A 9,645-nucleotide genomic window follows, 5' to 3' on the forward strand; every position below is an offset into this window, starting at 1 on the left:
CCCTCTAATTTATACCATGTTACACAGGCTAGAGTAAGTTGCTCATAGTAAATAGGGTCTCATTGCATGACTTGTCTCTAACAGTACATTTTCACATAATTAAAATGGACACAGCTTAGAAAAATTAAAAGGCTAGAATATAAAGCTCAGCTGCAAACAATATTAAATGGCATTATCAATAACAGAGATCCCAGGGTTTGCATATTAATTGTAAGAAGGTGCTAATTTGAGTGTTTTAAGCTTGCATTCACAAGCTTGTTTACATGCTTTGTTCCACCTGGACCTGTTTGGAGGTTTGTCAAAAACCTAACAAGCAGAAAAAGATTGCATTTGAAAATACACATACATGTTTAATTAAGCCAGGGCCACCGAACATTCCTCAATATATTTAGCTGTTGAGATTTAAGCACCACCAGAGCATCAGGCATTATCACCTTTTGAAGTACTGCAGAATCTTTAATATTTAAAGCACAAAGCAGACTTTAATATAAAATTCTAGCAGACCACAGAAGATTAAAGACGCATTATAAATGTGACAGTTTGTAAATGGAACACCAGTATTAAAGGGAACCCCCCTGATATTTTATAGCATATTTTTCAGGTGTATACTAAATTATAAATACAATTAAATAGCAGTAATTATTCTCTGGAAGGGGATGGCAGTTTAACTGTTCTAGAAAATAGTGATTAACAATAATGTAGGAAAGTGGTAATATGTGTTTTACCACACTGTTCTTGCAGTCAAACTTCACGCAGGCGTCTTCAGCTAATTTAAAACCACCCTGGGGCCCTACATCCATGGGCACAATGTCTTTCCTTCCGTGAGGCAGGGAGTGGGAAAGGCTGTTTTCTTGTGCCCAAAACTCGGATTTGCTTAGACCACACAGTTGATGTCCAGCTGCTGCTGCTGCTGTTTTGAGTTGCAAGGGGGGGAGGGCAGAGGGAACACCCCAGAGGAGTTAAACCAGCACCTCTTGAAGAATTTTAATCCTGAATTAAGAGGGTCCAATGTTGGCTCTTCATGGTCATGCATGAAATTTTGAAAGAAGCTAACCTTATTGTATACTAAATTAATTTGGCATGTGTCTGTAGACTTGTTTAATAGTTTGTACCAATTCTTTAATTTAGTAAATAAACCCCATGTGACCAGCATTTCCCTACTCCTTTTGCTCAGCTTTGTTTTTCTAGAGGGGTAAACACATGTGAAAGCAACAGCAATTATTAGAATAGAGGAGGGACTCTCAAGGACAAGATTTGGGACAGACTTTCTGCTTGGTATCTCTTGTGGGGAATGGAGACTGGCCCCCCAAAATCAGAGCCAATCTCTCCTGAAGGATGCAGGCTGATGGCAGTGGGCAGCAGAGGGACCTGTGTCCTCCATGACAGCCAGGATTTTAGCACAGGCTGGCAGGAATATATCTCTCAAGGAATACATCTGTCACAACTGAGACTTGGGTGACATTTTTCTGTTCTTGTCTTTCTGCCTTGACCCTTGGCCTCCTTCCCTTTAAGAAGGGAAGCTGATGGAGGCAGCTCTTCTTATTTTTTCCCCAAAATACACTGGGATTTTTTAAGGAGACTCTCAGACTATGATTAATAATAATTAGCATTTTGCATCTTTGAAGAGGAGCTTTTGGTTTGAAGGCCATATGCATCCAGACTCTTTCAACCTCACTGTGGAGAAAATCCCTGAACATTGGACATTTTGGGAAGCTCTCCACAGTTTGAGACAGGGGCTCAACACTATCTAGGAAAACTCTTGCAGAAGCCATGGTTTCTAGATCACATTTCTCTGGCCAGAAAAATCCTACTCACCCCTTCCTTATGTGGGATTTTGCCTATTCCAGGTTGCAGCAATAAGGTCTGTGCCCAGTCGTCATTTAAACTGTTGGCAAAAAAAGCAATTCTGATGCTGACAACAACAGTTTTAAGGCAGGTAAAATCTGAATGGGATCGAAGAGCAGAAGAAATTTAAAACAAGAATTTAAAATCCAACAATTTATCATGAATATTCAGGTCGTTGGTGCTGGGCCATACAACTCCAAGGTCTCAGTGCACAGCTAAAGCAGTTCTCAAATCTCTGGAGTGCCAGGCATATCACTGCATTAAGGCATTTTAATATGCATTGCAGCACAAAAGCTTAGCATATTATTTTTACTTTTATTATCAAAAAAAGGAAAATATAGTGAATGTTATCCAACAGAGTGCTTTAAAACAGAATTTTCAAATAAAAAGTATAAAGAGATCTTAGTTATATTATTCATTGCAGAAATAAAAAATAAATTATACATATTCTCCTAATAGAGATTAAAATGGATAAATAATGAAAAGATTACAATAGCTGTATTTCTCAGGGTCTAGTTTATATTGTTAACCTAAGTACTGTACACTATACATGATTAGGCACACTGCTCATATGAAAAATGCAGTGCATCTGCTATTCACAAAAGCAATACCCAGGCCATGTTTTCCATGAGACTTTGTAGGAGCTGGATTGCTCACATTCTGTGTTGGCATAGACACACCAGACTATGCCTCATATCTGCATAGGATTTTTTTTCATGCAAGAATAGCAAAGAAATTTTGGTTTTTCTAAATGACTTGTTTTCCCATCTACCACACACTTTGACATCTCTATCTCACTGCAGGTTGCAGCTTCTCTGAAAACAAGGATTCCTCTACCTTAAAAAAAAAATAAAAGAAACTAAACGTTTTAATTTGGAATAAATACAAGATTTTATAGACTTAAAATAAAGAAACCCACAGGGCCAAGCCCCAGCTGCACAACAACCAGCAGCTTACAGGCACACAGTACCAGGGATGCTGAGGATCCCAGAGGAATTCTCTCCCCTGGCATTTCTGCCATCTTTCACTTCAGCTCAGGAACTGCAACCTGGGAAAAAAAGCAATTCCCTCAAACCTGACATTCATTCCAAAGAACAGCTAGCTTTAGCAAATGGCTGTTTAGTAAAGCAAACCAGCTTAGTTTTAGATGATATTAAAATTCTCCACGTGCCCAGATTTGTACTGGGGCTAAATGGGTGAGGAGCAGCCCTGTACCCCAAGCCAGAGCAAGATTCCTGACTAGTCCAGCTGAGGGTTCCCTTATCTGTCTCCAGACCCTCAAATGTGTGGAATCCCAGGGCAATTTTGTTTATCTGAGCAAGCAGCCCAGCCTTGCCCTGACCCCACGTGCCAGCCCCACTGTGCCCCTCCACGAGCTCATGCAGGGCTGTGAAACCACTGAACAAAACCAGCACCAGAGTAGATGCTGCTGGGTGTGCTCATCAAGAAAAGGCTTTCCCAGTGAACATTTTAGTGATGGAAATGATCTTAATCTGCTTGCTAAACCTGAGTTTAAATGGCTAGAAAGTGTTTCATATTCTCCAGTGCAAGAGCCCAAATCTGTTGATATTACAAGTGTTGTCAACATTCAGCAGCATGGCAGCTGTCACCAGGCAGTTCAGAAAGGCTGATTTAATTGATACTTCCCATTTCAAATACAATTTGCAGTCGGCATGTGGTGAGAAATGCATCTCACCATGCAGATTTTCATGATGCTGGCGTACAAAAAAAAAAGAAAAAGGGTGCTGCTTTTCTTTTGAGAAGCTTGAAATGTAGTCTAGGAAGGAAATATTCAACTCTATATGTAAAAGTTGCTTTCATTTTAATGAACTAAATCACAGTAAATCCCAGATTATTTATTTCTGTATATGAAATAGCATATGTGGCAAAATGTAGAAAGTAGCATACCGATTTTGGGAATGAGAAAGGAGACATTGTTTAGCTATGGGGTTTAAACTAAGGTGTGCAGTTCAAGCTTGAGCCCAGAATCTAATTCAGGTTAGATGGCTTCAAAATTCTTCAAGACCTTCTAAGGAGTTTTTCCTTTCTTTTTCTTTTTCTTTTTTTTTTTTTTTTTTTTTTTTTTTTTTTTTTCTAAAATAACAAGAATCTCACAAGAATAGCTGATCTTACCATTGAAGGTCAAGAGATTTTAGCAAACCCAACTCCTATGACTTTTTCTATGTAGTTTAATTAATAGCACCCAAGGGTAGGCAGAACCATTTGACTATCTGAACTGACATCTGCATCTCAGCCCATCACACCGTACCCAACTGGCCTGCACCAAGCCAAATAACTGGTGTCTGGCTAAGCCAGAACATTTATTTCTTTCCTTCAAGAGACCTTTCCTCTGAACTGCACCTTTTTGTTTCTAAGCACTGTGGCTGCCTGCAGGGGTAAGTGCCACACTGCAAGACAGGGCTTTGAATACAAACACAGAGGCACAAGCACACACTGCTCATTTTACTGATGTGAATTTCCTTGGTTTGCTCTCTGTAATCTATGCTAAAGGAAAAGAGCCTTTCAGATTTTAAAATATGAAGATAATTTTTTTTTTGTTGCCCAAGGAAGCATTATAGCCAGAGTTGGACCTGTTCAGTGCTATTTCCCACAGGAATGGCTCATGGATCCCAAGCTGCACACAACCTCCTCAGCCTCTGCTCTGAGAGGGAACCCCTCTGTGCCTCTGGCCCACCAAGAGCACGATCTACCATGGTCTGCACCCATGCACAGGGCTGTGTTCCCCAGGGGAGTCAGTGGGACTTCACACCCTTGAGCCTGGCTGGGAATCCACCCCTGCTTTACACCTCCTTTTTAGGAAGGAGATTAGAACAGGAGCTTAGACTGGAAACTCCTTCGACATCTTTTAATGCATCTCATTCAGAGCCCTCCATCCAGCTGTTCCCATCCCTGTTTTAGCAGACAAAGAAGTGGCTGAAATCCTTTTTAATTCAAACATTGCTGAATGTTCTTCTCAAGACACGACAGAGTGCTCCTGGCCCCCTCCCCCTCCCTGTGTCTTGGGTGAGCACATACTTAGATCCCCCAAGCACAGTGATAATTTCTCCTTACCAGCAGAGCCAGTCATTATTTATTATATCACTCTCTCACTTCTTCAGTCTCTCCTAGTGGGAACATTGCAGTGGCTGCTGGCTAGAAAATTAGCCAAGGGAACTTCTTCTGTTGGTCTCTTTCCTCATTATACTAGTAAAAAAAATTTAACTGTGACATTCTCCCTCTCTCTGTATAGATATATCAACGCAGGTTGGAAGCACACTGTAGGGGCTAATAGTGAGTAATTTAACTGTGGCTCTCTCACACGTTTTACCCTCATTCTTTCTCCAGAGTAGCAGCAGAAGAACAGTATGTTCATGTATTGTTGCTCCATATTACAAGCAGAGCTTGCAAGTTTATGTCTAATCTCATTTTTTCCCCCTACTTGTTGTTTTGTTTTTTAGGGGTTTTTTTGGTTGGTTTTTTTTTGTATTTTGTGGGGATGTGATGCAATTTCTTCCAGTGTCAAGGTGCTGCCATAAATTAGAGAGATTCTGGCAACCCATAAAGAAAAGTATACATTTTCCTGCCTTAAAAAAATTCTTAAAAAAAAAAAACCAAACAGGAACATCTGACTGGAACAAAGCTCTGCATATGCACATATGTTGTGTAGGACCATCACATTGGTACATGCCCAGAGAGGTTTTTCTCAAGACAGGAACAGACTCGTCTACAGAGTCTGGACAGAACTGGTGTTCCCTGGTCAAGCAGGAGCCACATGAAGCATAAAGCCAAGGAACACTTTTCCTGACTCCACTCAGGTGTTGCACAGCACAGCTTAGGCCAGTGATGGGATCTGGTTTCAGTTCAAGAAAATTAGAAGGTGTGCTCAGCTGTTCAAAAGAGCTCTGTGCAGGCCAAGTCACTGTTTTTATGTGCTGGGATAGGTCTGTGCCAAGTGCACACATGCAGCTCCATGGGGAGAACATCCACACTATCAGGTGAATAAAGAAAAAAAAAAAGAGTAATTTTGAGGAAAAATTATGTATTTGGGAATGGTCACAATAAATCATATGACTCACTTCAGAATCCCTTCTTTAAAGAAACATGAAGGGGAGCTACTAATGACAGCATCACAAGTGCTCAAATGTCTGGAAGATTTGGGATTTTGATGTTCCTGATTTTGACCCAGATTCATTACATAAGGCATATAGACAAAGTACAATTTTGTGACTTATGGAAACGTTTATAAAAAGACAATCCTGCTTAAATATTTTGTAGAAAGTGCAAAACCTGAAGTTGGGGGGTGAAAAAGTCATGGAAACACATTCACATTCTCCTTTCACCCTAACTAGTTTTTGGTAGCAGAGCACTGCTGATCACAGGTGTGCAACTCCATGTCTAGAGCAGGTGTCTTCAAACCTTTATTTCCTAAATCAGCCCACAATGGTGAGGAGAGCCCATCAGCATGGGAAGCAGTCCCTGCAGCCTGCACTGGCCAGGGACCCTGTGTGTCCCCAGATGGCCCCTGGGCCCCTGCTCTGCCTGCCCTGCTGTCCCCTGCGTGTCCCCAGCACGGAGCAGTGTGGAATTGCTTAGCTCCATGTACCTAGCAATGCACATGTCACACGCTGGCTCCTGCCCACAGGGAAGGAGGACGAGGACAGTAAACAAAGACCTCGTGTCCTCCATTTTGGAGCGCCTGCTGCAAGTTTGACTCTCTTCACTTTGAATTATAGTGGCAGTGCTTTGAGCAACTACATCTGAAGTACTCCAGCAGCATCACACTCTTGTTCCACCACCACTCTGATGACCACCAGTATAATTCAAAGAGAAAGAGTAAAAACTCACCTCTAGGTATAAAAACGAGAGAGAGTTTATTCCCTGCCAGAAGAAACAATACGACCAGAATTATAGCAGTTCCTACCCTGAACTGTAAAAGTAATGCTTTCTGTTAGCCAATGAATAAAACTGTCCTTTTTCAGGAAAACTGTCTTTCACACTTATAATATTATCTTTCCAATAGATGTGAATACACTGGTTTAGTATATCTAGCTTGCCTTTTTTTTTAATGACAGAAAGGTACCAGAAAACAAAAAGTAATTTTTTTCCTCTGCTTATGAAAAAAGAGGAAAGGAGAAGAAATCTTTCTATATTTGCATTGCTAATTAGCAGAACGCACACAGATAATACAGTGATCAGTACTGTACACACGTTTTGAGAGATGAACAAACATTGCACTATATTTGAATATGCAAGTGTACCATTTGTGTAGTTTATGTTGCATCCAGGCTTTTCCACAGGGCTCCACAAAGACACACTGGAAACCCCCGATGGCAGACTGGGGGGGATGCTGGGGTATGGTTTGTTTACCCTGGAAAGGGCAGTGCAGGGGCACAGCTTGCTTTTCAATGTCATTTTGGTGTTTCTTCACCCCCAAACAAATTCGCCAGCTGGGTTGACTGAGGAAAAGGATTTTAAGAGACTTGTCCAAGGTCACCCTAAGGAATGAGCAAGTCAAGCCACTTACTCAAGGGCACTGAGTGCTTCTGTGGCCCAACCTACCTCCCTCTTGCTTCAGGTTGTTTTTGCCAACCTCTGCCCCCTTACCACACAGCCTTCCCCACACAAGCAGCACAGTGTAAAGTTCACAGCAAACCCAGTGAAGAGCCCTGCACCGTCCATCATCTTCTTCATGAGATAAGAATAGTTCCTCAAACCTTTGTTCATGGCAGATGTTTTCCTGGTTGATGGTGTTTTTCCAAGTGTCAGTGTCTATCCACTAACTATATCTTGATGTACATTCCCGTGCCTAGATACATGAATAGCTTTACAAGATGAACACAGCTTGAAAAACTGAGGTCAAACCTGAAGAAGGTTGAAAAAGCTGGGGTAGTGCAAGACATTATATAGCTTGAAATAAACACTGCCTCATCCCATAGAGGTCATTTCATTAGGAGAATGGAGTAACTCTTGGAAAACACCAGTCACATTATCGGGTTTGACATAAGCTTTAGCTTCTGCTTGTTCACGTGTGTGGTCTCAACAACAGCAAACACCTCAGCTGCAGGTATTCCTCCTCTAAGGCTCAGTCCATAAAATCAACTCTAAATTCCCTTAGTTTCTCTTATCTGAACACCCATTTTTTTGGCCTTAAACATGACCATTTGCCTGGCAAGTGATACACTGAGTATCTATATGAGAATAGAGTATCTATTAATATGGCATCATCTGCAAGGGTTTGATCTCCAGACTGACAAGTTAGGGGCTGCCTCTCCACTCCTCCCTTTCTCTGGCTAGGCAGGGTGTTATTCCGTAGGTCAAACCAACACAAAATCATATTCATGCAGGCAAAGCTCTTTGAGAACATGACACCAGCTCTGCTGCCATCCTGGTTTAGCTTGATCTGTCACTGAGCTGACTCTGGTCTTTTGCTCAGCTGGACCCACTCATCAGCATGGCTAGAGCTACACACATGCATGGGGGAAGCTCCCCAGCCCTTGTCTGGATCCAAGTATTTGGAAAGTCATGTCCCTAAGCACCCTCCTCAATCCTCACCTACTGACTTCAGGAAGGGTAACTCGTACATGATTTACCCATCAGAAGATGATTTTTATGCACTGCTCTTCTTCTCTCTGAGTGTGGCTGTAGAGCTGTCTTTAAGTCTGGACTCTGACTCTCCACTGCATGAATGTTACTCAAACTGGAGAGAAAATAACTGAGTTCTGCTGTTGGCAGGTCTGCTCTGACACTGCCACCCTGCACCCATTGGTTGTGCAATGTTTGAGGGCAGCTCACTGTACATCATAAGGTCCCAACCACCTCTGTGCCAGCAAAGCACACAGTGACAAAACCCCTGCAGCAGCCCTTGCACTTGTCTGCAGGTCTTGCCTGCATCCCAAGAGCTCAGTTTACAGCCCTGAGCCCTCTACTGAGAGCTGGGGATGCTGCACATGTCCTTGCAGGCCTAGTGGTCAGCTTCAGTCAGCTATCATACTCTCCTCCCAGTTACATTAATGGCAGGTGATGAGAAAGCTATTTATGAGCAGTAGGATAATTTACAGACCTAAATAATGCATTTTTAGAAAAGTGAAGGCATTATTAAATACTGTGAGATCACAGTGTGAAAAGACAGTTTCAATATTTTTTTTATAAATCTATTTTCTAATTCTAATCAGATTCTTCTCACCAAGGCTCCCTCAGCTATCTGCTGAGGACAACAGAGGACAACCTGTCATCTGAAGCCATTTCAAATACAGTCACAAACAAATACTTGTATTAATATTAAACATGTAGCAGTTTCAAGAGCATGTATTTTTTTTGTATAGAGATCACACTATTCTTTTGAAGAGCCAATAGGGCTTTTGTTCCCAGCTCCTTTTAAACAATCTGGATATTAACTTTTCTACTACCACAAGCCTCTGAGCAACTTCCCACAATATTCTCCAGACAGGTGTTTGCATAAACTGTGTCTTACAAAGACCTTGGGCAGACAGCTAAGGAGTTTTACCTTGTGCAGATTAGCAGCCCAAGTGCTTGAATGCCAGACAGGGCCCTAGAGATCCTGTGACCAGCTCCCTGGTGCTGCAGAGCTTGTTACTTTACTGATAGTTTGAACTAGAGGAATGTTATGTGTTGTTCAGAGAAAGAGTTATGTGCTTTGTGTGAGTGAACGTGGGAAGAATGGAGAACAGCCAACCAGCCCATCCCAGCTCCCCACCTTCCCCTTGATGTCTCTGGTTGCAGACTCCCATCTTGTACAAGTTTCTTCTGGTCCCCATGAGAGTGGAGAGACAGTCTTTAGCA

The sequence above is a fragment of the Erithacus rubecula genome (genome assembly GCF_903797595.1).
Source record: "Erithacus rubecula genome assembly, chromosome: 10".
Lineage (NCBI taxonomy): Eukaryota > Metazoa > Chordata > Aves > Passeriformes > Muscicapidae > Erithacus > Erithacus rubecula.